Below are 14,308 nucleotides of genomic sequence, written 5' to 3'. Positions count from 1 at the left end.
CGTCTCGACGACATGGCGACAAACACACTCTACAAACGCAACTTTTCCTCTTCTCCGTGGGAGCGCAACAAGACCACGCCCCCTTTTTATGTGTATTCCTGTGGGCGGAGGTTAGTCAAAAAACTGTTCTAGTGACGTCATTAAAGCAGGAAGTAGAGCCAATGTAGTCCAAACCGGCCGTTCGCTGTAGGCTTTGAAAGGGGACTTCTGTTAAATAAAATATCTCGCTTGGCATTGAACTTTGAGCTTTATAATTTTACAGGTATTATTTATGCTCTAACAGCAACATTACACACTAACTAAAGTTTGAAAAATGGGATCACGAAGAACAGGACCTTTAATGTACATAATGTTACTCTGTAATGCACATTTAATTTGCAATGCAACGCAATTATCGTTGACACCTTAATGCGTGGTGATTGCATGTGTGAATGCATGGTGAGTAAGTGGCTAAGATGACTTTCGGTGTTTTTTCACATGGGTCTGCAAATGTGTGAATGTCCATGAAGGCACGTATTTTATTCTCATCTCGTGTATGAATCACAGAGAGTGATGTGCGTGTGCACGTGTGCTACTGCATAAATTCTACAGCTCAGCTACACTCGTAGTCCTGTTGTGGTAATTGCTCGTCCTGTCCTCTCTATTGTTGAGTCTGCTCCGCGAGCTCACCCGTAGAGAGGAGCTCATGCAGTCTCTGGCTAATTCATTTCATTATGGCCTAATCAGAGAGGCGCACGTGGCATTTAGCCTGATTTCTGCAGATCAAAGACAGCACTGTGTGTTCGTGGGAGTCTTTCATTAAGCCACGTTCTCTCTCTTGGCAAATGGACTGCGCAATTCCAGGAACGCTAACAACACAATTGTAAGGAAAACAGGGAAGAGAGAGGAAAGGCTGCACTTGAGGGGAATTGAAATTCAGTCTGGTCTAATATCAGTTCTTAGAAAAGACTCATGTTTCATTTTAGAGCAAGGATTTGTACATACTGCATTTGTACAACTTAAATTAAACTAAACTAAACTAAACTACTAAACTAATCTCCAACTACTTTGTTTTAAATATCTGAACATTTTGAAATAAATTTGGGGTATATTGTTTTTATACATAAAATAAATTACTGTGATTGAATAGTTTTACTTTTTAATTAAATTCATAATTTGGAATGCCTCTTGGGATGAGTATAGTTCCATTCACTCTTAAAATATTGAATATTATTCTAAAACATAAAATACATTCATTTATTTATTGTTAAAACACGGCTTAGAATTCTTTATCAAATAATTTCTTTAAAAATTTAAGAAGAAAACAAATGTAAAAAAAAAAACTAAAAAGTGGCCATTCATGGTTATACTACAGTATATTGCATAATATAAGTTACTTTTAATATACTAATATAAGTACTTTTATTCAGTAAGGGCACATTAAATTGATCAAAAGTAACAGTAAAAGCATTTATAACTTTACAGAATGTTTCTATTAATAAATTACTTCTTCTTTTTTTTTTTTAAGTTCTGGTGTAAAATAATCCTGAAAAAAAATATCACGGTTTTCAAAAATATTAAGTGTCACAACTGCTTTCAGCATTAGTTTTAATAAAAATGCTACTATTATATTAAAAATGTTACCTTAGTTACTTAAATCAGCATATTAGAATGATTTCTGAAGGATCATGTGACACTGAAGACTGGAGTAATGATGCTGAAAATTCCGCTTTGCCATCACAGGAATAAATTGCATTTTAAAATATATTGAAATATAAAACAATTATTTTAAATTGTAACAATATTTCACAAAATTACTATAGTTTTGATCAAATAAATGCAGCCTCGGTGAGCATAAGATACCTTTGTCAAACGCATTAGGCCTGCTAAAATCTTATCGACCCCAAAGCATTGAACAGTTGTGTAAGTGTGTTTGGTCTGGTTCAATTGCCAGCATGTTTCTCTTGTTTGAAGCATAAACCTCACTAAATCAATTAATAAATGCGTTCTTGCAGCATTACATGAATAAATAGCCACACATTTAGTAGCCTTTTAAACGACCAATGATACACCTGGTCTCTCTTTCTCTCTCCATGGTTAGCAGAGTGTTAATATGTGTGGAGCAGAGCGCAGTGGGGAGTGAGCTTCCTGAAGAGCTGTTAACTGCTATGTCAATGAGAGGATCATTACTGAACGCTGACAGCTCTGATCACTGGGAAAAGGGTAAAATCAGACTAAATTGCGTTATAGCCACCTCCACCTTCCATGCTCCAGCCCATCCCACGCTCCCTCCATTCTCTGGAAGGGAACCAAGAGCATTAATTGCGGACCTTGAGGGACGCGACGAGGGGAGGAGAACAAGACGAAGAGGAAAGTCGTTGGAGGAGGGAGAAAAAAGCATTTGTCTTTTGGCTACATTGATATCTCCTAACCATCTCACCTTCTCAGGTGGAAAGGAATCCCTTGATCCCACCGTCGTTTCCTCTCCATCCCACAAAGCACCTCCTAAATCCCTCCTGAAACATTTCCCGATTCAATATTAAAGTGGCTTTTCTTTTTTCCCTATCGATCGCCAGGGTTTAAACTCCAAACTACAGAATTAGCTTTGAAAATTAACCACATAAATTGCAGTGAATAGCGGTGTTATTCCAGAAAGCCTATGAGGCAAAATCCACAAAACACACTGACAGACTTGTTACAATAAAAGCAAATGTGTGACAGAGGCTGCCTGAGAACAAGCTGGAGATTTGTTGGAAGAGCGCGTGGAAAACAATCAAGTTGAGCAGAAATCTTTTCCATATCCACATTTTCCATTTGAGTGAAAAATAGCTGTTTGGGCGTAATGGTATATTGGAAAAGCAACAAATGACCCTGTTAGGGGAGGTGATGGTGTCATTACACACACACACACACACACACACACACACACAGGCGCGCATACACATATGCCTGCAGTTCTAACTGGCTTTAAATGAAAAAATATGAGAGAGATTTCCAAAGCACAAATGGCAGTGTACTGAGACTGGGAGGGAGAGAGAGAGAGAGAGAGAGAGAGATTAACCAGAAAAGACAAAGAGCGATAACTTCATGCTATCTCATAAAATACTCCATGATTTCAAAGAGTTCATAATTGCATCTCATAACCCACACATGAATATGGAGGGAAGATGTGAGAGCGCACACAGAGAATTAGATTCACACTCTGTGGATGCTCCATCTCCACCTCCAGTCTGGTGCTAATGTGCCCAGAGGTTGAGTCCTGATAAACCATGAGCGATTGGACACAACCAGAGAAAAGCCGCCCCTTAGCACTGCGCATTTCAATTTGCTGCAATCCCCCACATCCGATAAGCAAAAACACAGATAACGGAGCAATTTTCCCACAGACATCATCTGCACATCACAGACCGCCATTGTGCCATTTATAAGTACAGCTCGGAAATGTTTTTACCTGACAAAAGGATGTGTATAGTTTTGGTATAACGTTGAGCTACTGCGCATCCTTGTATTAAACTCAATTCCATTTCACTGCAAATTGATGTTTTTTCATTTACAAAGAGGCATAAAGTTATTTTCACTGCAGACACATTTACCGGAATTGAACCATTCAGATGGGGAAAATAGACGTAAGAAATAAGTAGAATCACATTTCTTGGAATATTTTCACAATGAACTGGGCAGCTAGGAGGGTTCGCAGGGTGATATACAGCACAACTTATTCATATTTAGCCCCTGCTTCCTATTAACGTCATGGTTTTCGGTAATGTGCACTTCAATTGCTTGCATTTCCAGGTTTTCAGGTAGTCTGTTTTAGCTTTTCCTGGAATATCACAGAACTGTTGGGTAACGGGTCGAATAAAACCTAAAGTAAAACCCCAAAAAACACAGATCAATCAATGATTGGGCAATTAGGTTTGTTTTAATGGCTTGTCGAACAGTGTCAGGGTTCTAAAAGAGAGAGTTAAAGTGCAAAAGAGGGAACCTTCTGACGGTTAATTCTCTCTCTGTTTCCTGCTCAGGAATACACTATATCACTACGGCAACCTGCTAAGAGGTTACTATAGTTACAGTGCAGCGTTTCACAATGGAGTGGTGCATTGATAAACAGTGAAGAGGAAGAAACAGAGGAGAGAATGGAGTGTGAGAGAGCACTGTGTTGACAGTGATTCGTAATTTGCTCTCTCTCTCTCTCTCTCTCTCTCTCTCTCCCATAAACGGTGAAAGGCAGCAAGTCAGAAATGACAATGAAGAAATAAAGAGGAAGATGAGAGCGATGACCCAGCTTCAAACGCTGAACGCTTTCTTTTAATCAGATGCACAATGAATGCACTTGCCCGAAAGGTTAATTAACAAATTTCACTCTTTTTTTTTTTTTCTTATGAAGCGCCCGTCTAGAACGGCTAACAAAAGACAGCTTGCGGACTTGTCTGTACGGATCGCTGTGACTGAAACATTTAGCCTGTTCTCAATACCCGTGATTGTTATATAAGCTCGTGGAATGAAACAAACACGTCCGCTCTCTATGAGTTTCAGAGCCACTATGAGGTTTTTTTGGGAGAGGGGTTGCATTGGCTCAGCTAGATGCGTCCACATCAATAATCTTATCTTGGTTGAACAGAGGACTGGAACACGGCCTTTCAATATCATTTAAGCCCCAAAAATAGATGAAAAAGAGGGAAAGAGAGATGAAAGGAGAGTTCCAGGAAGGGGCAGGAAACCCAAGCCCAGAGTCAGCGATTTGTCTCCGAGAGATCAGCGTAATCGGGTAGAGCTCATGGGGAATGAGAGGGGGCTTACAGGAAGATGTTTGCTTACAAGTTTGGAACTTGTAAAATGCAGCAGCAAAATTGCAAAGGGCAAAGGAGGCCACTAATTGATTTTTACTTTGAAATATGCATACTCATGAATGCCAGATCAGGGCTGCAACGGCAATGAAACGTTTCCAGTTCCTGGCGTTTGCCATCCTGCTTGCTTCTAGCAAGTTGTGAAACATCTGATTTAGGCTGTTTTTAGATTTTAGTGACATTTAGGGATCCTGTGAAATTGCTTGATACATTGTCTATTGATGGAATCCAATGATTCCAACATTTTATATTTACTGTCACTTTTTATCTATTTAATGCATCCAATACAAGTTTTTTTTTTTTTTTTTTTTTAACAATATTGTAACACTTAACTTACAGACTTTACAATGCTGTTGACTATGAGTAATGTTGCACTTACTCAGTGTCAGTGTCTAGTGTCAGTAGAGTAGGGTTAGGGTTAGAATAAGTTGACTTGTAGTTGCAAAGTTACTTATAGTAAGTAGAATGTCTGTTGAAGGACCATCACAATAAAGAGTTAGCAGATATTAAGCAGACAGTCTACTAATACTCTAATGAGAGCTGACATGTAGTTGCAAAGTTATTTATAGTCAACAGAATGTTCAAAAGGGACCCTCAACATAAAGTGTTACCAGTATTTTTAATGCATTAATTATGCCTGTCAACGCATCCTATAATGCATTAAAACGTGACAAACAACCAATTTCAGATGTAGAAAGGAATATGCAGGCTCTTCAATACATCCAGCTCCTTTTATATAGAGAGATATGTCAAATTTAAATAACAGATCATTTAAACAGTCAGTTCTTCATCACATGCAACTTACGGTTTCCTGGAAGAGAAAGACAGAATTTTAAATGCAATATCTGCTAAAAGTTCATTTTAAGAGTACTCTAACACATTCTCAAACAACGCTATCTCACGACCAATTCGTACGAATTCGTACGAATGATAAAAAGTTGGCTAATTCGTACTAATTCGTACGACCTCACTCGTACGAATTTGTACGATTTGTCTAAACCCACGTGATGGGTAGGTTTAGGGGCGGGGTCAGGGGTAGGTCATTCGTATGAATTCATACGAATTGGCCAATTCGTAAAATATGTACGATTTTGCAAAAATCGTACTAATTCGTACGAGTCAGGTCGTATGAATTCGTACGAATAAGCCACCTCGTAGAATTTGTACGTTTTCCCGTGAGATCGGGCTGTCTCAAACCTGTTCTGGAGTACCACCAGCCCTGCATATTTTGTATGTCTCCCTCATCTATCACTGATTCAACTCATGAGCTCATTTGTAGAGACTGCAAGACCTGAAATGGCTTTGTCAGATATAGGGAGACATACAAAATGTGCAGAGCTGGTGGTACTGCAGGACAGGTATGAGAACCACTGCTCTAACACACAGATAAATTAAAGCTTTAGTAAGTTCTGTAAGTTCTGCCAGGAAGACTAAATTGTTATGTCACTTATTACCTTCACATCTAACCAATCGTGTTCTAATACTTGCAGTATAAAAGATCGGTTCTTACACATGTCTGAGTTCGCAGATGCTGACACTATCAATTACCTCCATCCTCCCCACCACCACCAGGATGGTCCCTGTTCATATCTCCCAGGGGGTCGGCTACGCCCCTGCCCTCGTCTTCAGGCAGGAAATGCAGATTCCGTTACCCTCGGATTGCGAGCTACGGACGGGGCCTACGCCAAAGAACTTTATAAAGGCTTTATGTTAATAAATGTATGCTTTGTTACGTTATTTTGCCTTCCGAGTCTTTCTGGTAGAACCTGAAAGCTTTACGAGGCATGGACTAAATCCACAAAACTCCAGCTATTTTAAGAGAACACATTTAACCCAGTGTCAAATGTGGCTGTGGATTATTCATAAAGTGAAAACAGAGATATATTAAAGACAAGGACCCATAGAGGACTCATCGTTTGAACTCTGTGCTCTGGTAAAGGGCTCCAGCCTGGACTGTGCTGATGCTTCATAAACCCCTGTCTAACAGATGAGGAGAGGAGACAGACTCTACTAGGGAAATGATGTATTGGTTTACTGGAGCGGGCAGTGTGTGTGTGCGAGAGAGAGAGAGAGAGAGAGAGAGAGAGAGATGGAGAGAGTAGAATTATGATGTGAGATGAACTCATTTCCCAGCCAAGAGTGCATATGTGTGTGTGGAGAGAGAGAGAAGAAGAAAAAGAAAGAGCAAGAATGAGACAGAGTTCAGGGTACCGTAATATCACAGAGATGCTGACGCCAGTGATTGCTGGCCCATTACTTTTACAGGTTGTTTTTACATGCGTTTGGTAAAAGCCCACACTACAGTAATTTTATAGCCACTATAGGGAGTCCTTGGCTAACCTTCATGTTACTGAGCTTCGGTGAGTTACAAAATAAAGAAGCTACGTGCATTCATATGATTCATATGAGCCACTGTTCTTCCAACCCTCAATTTTTCTTCCTTTTTTCCCTCCTTTAACATTTCCTATTCATATGGCAGATGTATTGGATTTGCAGCATAGTCCATAATCCATAACCATTTCTCATCTTCTGCCTTTTATCATACACAGATGCACACACATGCAACGTATAACCACACACTTCTAGAAGCAGGTGGCAGCTTGTCTCAGTTTCACAGCAGCCATTGGGTGGCAGTGTTGCTCTGCAATGCAGTTAAAAAACCATAATCCCCTCAACCAGAACTTAACCAGGCTCCAATGAATCATCACATTTGCTTAGCATGACACACCTGCACCTACTCATACCCGAATTTTTCAAATTCTCTTAAATTAAAGTTATATAAATTTAAATAAAATACAATAAATACTATCAAATAAGCCTTCTGTAAAATGGAATTTAATGCTTGGTTGAATGATTAATTATGTGGGATACATGTACAGGCAAGACAATTCAAATGAGACAACGTGCATTGAACATGTGATGTCATTACATGCAATGGATGTTGTGACTTTAAAGAGATATCCACTTTCATTGTAAGTAAGAAAGCATGAAAGCAGCTCGGACATTTTGCAACAGTTCTTGTTTGGTGTTGAATGAGCAAAAAAGCAGGTTTGGAATGATATGAGAATGAGTAAATGATGGCAAAATGTACTTTTAAACCCCTCAAAGGTAATACAAATCGAATGTGAGATATGTATAATCACATTCTTTTTAGAGATCATCTCAACAGTAAAAGGATATTGAGACACACTAATTGCCTATAATTTTGTTTTAGATCAGCCTTGCGTGACATTTTCTCTTCATTTCATTCTCTTTCTCTCTCCCAATTTCTGTCTTGCTTACTCTCTACCCTCTTTGGTATTTTCTCATTCTAGCTGTACCAAGCTGTTCACTTTGCATTCTCTTTCTCTTCTGCATCACAGTAACCCTTGTACCTTGTTATTTTTCCTCTCCTGTGACAGGGGGCAGACAAGTGTGGTCAGTGTAAAACTGGCCTCGGAGATTTCCTGATACAAAACAACCCAGAAGCCCTAAACTATGGAGATGGGTGAAAAGAAATATAATATAAAAAAACACCTCCAGCTGTACTCTCTCTCTCTCTATCTTTTGGTAATTTGGGCTGGTAAGAGGCTCTGCTCTAATAAACCAATTGGATCCTCCGAGCTGGGCAGACCACAGCCATTAAAATCTGACCCTTTTTCATTCTTTTCCGAGGGCTGAGTAATTCTGTCCTCCCCTTTCCTCATCCTCTCCTTCTCTTCTGTCTGCGATTCCAGTCTTCGGCTGACCCAGAGGACCAGCTATGACAGAGAATACTAGACATTTTGAAGCGATGGTAAGAGGCTTGTTAGACAAGAGACAAAAGCCTTTCTTTATTAACCATTTAGTGATCAGCCCTAATGGGGGACAGGAGCTCTTATACCTAATAAGTGCAACACGGAACAGATATCCATTAGCAGAGCTCTCAGCTCTAATATTTACTATTAAACCAAATATGTTAGAGGAGTGAGAAGGGGAGAGAGAGAGAAAGGGAAATAATAACGCAAGCAGGGGTCAGAGAGATCATGGAGCCCACCGTATTGATCTGGTTGGTTAACCAGCATCTCTCTGTAGGTCTGTGGCAAAGCACATTGCTTCCTGCTGCTCCTGCTGCACGGGTGGCTGGGTTTGCCCCGGCTCCATGCGGGAAAAGCTTTTGGGAGACAAGCTGCAGGGGCAAGATTAGCCAGGGATGATCCACATACAAGCTCCGGTAATGGTTACCTCAGAAGATTGACCTCCCAGAGTCTGGCTCGGGAAGTCCCCACGTATCAACCCAGCAGGGCTCAGAAACAGAGGAGTCAGCCGACTCAGAAAGCATTATCTTCCGCTCAGGACGGCTACTTTTTTGGAAAGGCCTAGACTAGGAACAATGGTTCTCAAATGGTTCTGCCTTAAATTCAACAAAGTACCAAAATTGTTTCTTGAACAAAAGAAAACAGAAATGTCTGAAAAAGCAAACAAAATGTAATATATTTTGCATATTAATATGCTCAGTTATTAACAGAACATCAATACAGATAAGACACTACAAGGGAACACTACAAGGGAATTAAGGCATCACCTCATAGGTTTCACTTTATTTTGATGGTCCCTTTAACAAATGGTCTTTGTTGACTACAAGTAACAGTGCACCTACACTAGAAGAGTATAAGTAGACTGGTGTTAGGGTCAGAATAAGTTGACTTAAGTTGCTTATAGTCAGTAGAATGTCTGCTGGAGGACCATCACAATAAAGAGTTAGCAGATATTAAGCACATTCTTCTAATACTCTAATGCAGAGTTAGTTGGCATTACGTAGTAGAATGTTCAAAAGGGACCATCAAAATACAGTTTTACCAACATTTTAATGTACAGTATGAAAAGTCATCTAAATTGAAAAATGAGGAATGAAGAATTGAGCATTCACAAATAAATATTCAATGTTGACAGGAACATATCATAAAATGTCTAATATATAAAAAAATTTAAAAAGACTTACAAGTTGAGAAAAACAATCTTTTGTGTCAGTCTGTTTGTTTGTAGCAATGCTTTTAGAAATGCCATAACACTATTCAAAAGCGTATCCAGCAGTGAAAGAAAATTGAGTTACAAAGTTAATTATTGCAGAAATGTGTTATCACAGTTTTTGGGTCATTCACCACTGTTAACAGTCAATTCATTGGCAAGTCATTACTGCATTTGTCAAGGCTTTGTGTGAACTGTATAGTGCTTGTTAATAGAAAATCTATACCTGTAGATGCATCAATAAGACATCAATGTGTGTACAAGCTCACTGAGATGTTCTGAGCCTTGAAAAACCACAGGGTCAATAAAGAACACATCTCATGTCAGAACCATTCCCCATGATGCACTGGAGTGCATACTCACAAGCCTCAACACACATACAGGCCGAACTGTTTTATTTACACAGCCTGTGTTATGTCAAAGTTGCCGTAATGTTCCATGCTTTCAATTTGGATTCCAGAGAGCATGTAATTCCCCATCTGTGTGATATATGATGTGAGAGCTCTCTTAATGCCAGCTAATGATTTAATGACTGTGGCTTTGCTGTACACAAGCAGTTTTGAGTCAGATTGCGATTGAGTTACTCCATTAGTTTGTGTTCAGGCTGAATTTTCCACAATAAGTCAAAAAAAAAAAAAAAAAAGAGAGCAAGGCTACGGCTAATTCCCCAACAAACTTCCTGCACAGCCTGTTGATTAAATCACCAGCAATTTTTATATCATTTGAAGTGCTCGCCTTGCAGCGAGCAGTTTTGCAGAGGGCTTGTAATGTTTGTAAAATATATGCTCAGTGCATTTAAGTATATGTGTACTCATGTTTTAATCATAGCAGGTTAACGGCCCAGTAAAAGGGGTGGTAGACCAATGTCTACGGCTCCCACATAAAAGCTGTAATCCCCAAATTTACAGCAATAATCTTTAAAAATGAAAAGCAACTTCATGCGGCTAATCAGCATTGATTTTCCGTAGCCTGCTCCATCCGATCACGCACGTGTGGATGCTCATTTGGCTGTGTAATTCTAATCTTCACAATTATAAATAAGAGAATACAAATAACACGCCAGCTGGTTTGTTTGCTAGCCTTGCACACAAGGTAAACTCCATAGGTCAAGAACTAATTTTGACTGTCACACTGAAGTTGCTTTAGAAGTGAACCCTGACAGATATTCTTTGGGGATTATGCAGTAAATTTGACAGGTATACTGAGGGCCTTTCATAAGTAGTTTTGGCAGGTAATCTGGAGAGACGCTGGGGGTGGGTTAGTTGACAGGTGTATCCGAACTGTACTGGAGCTATTATCCGACTAGGCTGGGATAAAAGAACACAGACGGCTAACTGAATGCTGAAACCATAGGAGGTTTAATCAGAGGCACTGTGCTGTACTAATTAAACCCTAACAAGCACTAACGGTTCCTAACGAGCAGCTGATTGGTTCTCTCATTACAGTCTCAGCCCATGCCATATCTCGCACATTAGGTAGACATGAAGTATTTTGTTTTGCTGCCTTCAAGTCATATGGTCACTTTCTTTCAGCTAGGATGCATTCAACTGATCAAAATTAAAGACATTTATAATGTGACAAAATATCTTTTTCTCAAATATTTTTTTTCAGTTTTTCCAACTGTTCATAAATTAATCCTGAGAAATGTATAATTTTCCTCAAAAATATTATAAGCAGCGCAACTGTTTTTAACATCACAATAAGAAATGTTTCTTGAGCACCAAATCACCATATTAGAATGATTTCTGGAGGATCATGTGACACTGAAGACGTAATGATGCTGAAAAATCAGCTTTGTCATCACAGGAATAAATTATGTTTTAAGTAAGGGATAATGTACATTCAGCCGGCTGTTATCTCAAACCCACGCGAAGCGTTGGTAAGTAAATTGTTAGACACGAAATATTGATCGTTGAGATGAATGTTGAGTGGAAATATTTGATTAGGTCTTTAAACGCAAAGCTTCCGCAGAGAGAGCAGTTGCTAGCGCGGCAAGTTGAAACTAGACGGACGGATTATGCCACATAAATAATTATAGGGATAAGAGATATTGATCTGAGATGAAACTGTTTTAAAATCGTACCTGTTTGTTATCTTATGCTGCAACGTGATCTCATGAGAATACGTGTGTATTTTTACGTAGTGTAATTCTACCATACGTACATTTACTTACGTTTTATACACACAGAAACGTATAATACTGACGTATTTACAGCACTAAAACGTAAAATATTTACGTATTAACAGCACAAAAACGTAAATTATTTACGTATGAACAACTCTACCGACGTAGCCTACATATTTGTACGTATTCTTATTTGCGCATATTAAAATCGTGGCATTAATGTTTTGACTCTATTGCATTCAAAAGACTTATCAATTACGTTTTCAGTCGCATTTATTAAATGCAGTTTAGCCTACTCAAGAAATAACAATTCGCTCTGTTCGTGCCTTCTGCTGCAAACTCTTTTCGGAGGATTAGCTAGCCTACATGCAGTTAAACAAGAATACACTTTAAAACCTTAAAAATACCTTATTTAATCGTTTAACCATTTTGTAATATTTAGTTTATTTACAGTGAGACACAAAATGCGTTTTATCCAATAGAACAATAATACACCAAAACCCAACGAAAGACACCAATTTTATTAGCTTGATATAATCCAAATCTTTAGAATCCATACGTTTGCAAGAAAGAGATCCAAATTCAGCCCTTTATCCAGTGAGTGATCTTCATCTCCATTTCACAGGCTATCACAGCAGTGCAGTCCGTACCTGTCAAATCCCGCTCTAGTGATGAATTCAAATTCAAAAATTGCGCCCTCAAGAAGCGTTACGACATGTTTTACGGCAGTGATATCAAACGCTCATTGGCTCTCGCCACAGATTGTGACATGCCGTATTTCAGTCGGTAAACTACATTTGAAATGGAGAAGCGCGTGCGCCTTCACACAGAGCGAAGCCGGATTAACATTTTCATGGATTAATAACTTAAATTCTGCTCTGTACCTCATTCAAAACTATTATACTGAAAGAGAGGACTGTGACTGCAACACATCGTCATGTGAACGACTTTTGGTACCGGTTTTGACATTTTCGCAATAAATAAATTATTGTGATTACACGTATGTTGTTTTTCTTCATAATTGTAGCCTATGTAGTTTTAAGAAATTGTTATGGGTAGGTTTAGGGGTAGGAGTAGGTTTAGCTGCTAAAAAAATCTTTCAATGCTATATTGTTAATAAAATTGCCATTTCCCTACACATCTCTGTACGTTTTATCCTTTTTATATTCAGTATAAAATGGGTAACGTTATGTTTAGGTTGGGAGTAGGGTTAAGGGATCTTCCATTCATCTATAAAACGGTAAAAGGTAAATTATACAGATATCTTAATGATATGAAAGATTCGTAAATATTTAACGTTTTGTAGCTGTAAAAACGTAATAATGTTACATTTAATTGTTGCAGATACGTCCATATCATACGTTTCAGCATCTATCCAAACGTACAAAACGTACGTTTTCTATCTTTGAAAAATACGTATTAATACTACGTATTAACAAGTATAATCCAACAGTGTACAAAAAAATAGTCACAAAATGGCAGCAGCTGCGTTTGTATGAAACAAGAGAGAGCGACTAATTATAATGTTTCACAATATTAATGTTTTACTGTGTTTTTGATCAAATACCTCTTTTAAAAACATTTAAAAACCGCCCCCAAACAAGTGAATGGTAAAAAAATAAAATAAAATAAAAAGTACTAATAATAAAACAGATTAGTCACAAGCCAGAAAATACTATTAATAGAGTGCTGCTGTGATGACATCAAAACCTTGAATTTGTGAAAACGGCATGTTCACGCATGCGTATTATGTTACGTGTTCGTGGGGTGTTTCTTTACAAAGTGACATTGCCAACTAATGGCCCTGAGTGTATGTTTACATGACGATTTACTAAAAAAAGATGACAAAGTTGTCAAAACGATCCCCGTTCACACGGATCCGCAAAAACAAATAAAAACGCTATATGCATTTTAGGCCAGTAGTTGGCAATGTCACTTTGTAAAGAAACACTATGTGCCCGAGCACGTAATACGCATGCGCTTGATGTAACCATCTTCACAAATTCACATTTTTGAATTCACAAATTTGCGTTTTTGTAGTTTACACAGAGACAATACTGGAATCATTTTCAAAAACTTGCGCAATGAAACCCATTTTCAAATGGCCTCTAATTCGGCACTGGTTCCCTCAAGATTTTATAATGTTTATTTTTATTTTTATTTGTGAAATAAAGCCTGTGGTAAACACAACAACGATATTTTGATGTTTTGTTCTATGTAAACTGCACACAGTCACACCCCAAACTGTCTTAACTAGTTAGTAATTAAAAACAGAAATTTTTTAAATAACTGCTTCAAAATTCATGTTAAATTGAAAATGTATGTTGTAGAATAAAACATCAAAGTATTGTCAAGTTATGTTAAGTTACAACAA

Source organism: Rutilus rutilus (assembly GCF_951802725.1).
Source record: "Rutilus rutilus genome assembly, chromosome: 14".
In the NCBI taxonomy this organism is placed as follows: Eukaryota; Metazoa; Chordata; class Actinopteri; order Cypriniformes; family Leuciscidae; genus Rutilus; species Rutilus rutilus.
The sequence above is the reverse complement of the archived record's forward strand: the minus strand, read 5'-3'. Positions refer to the sequence as shown.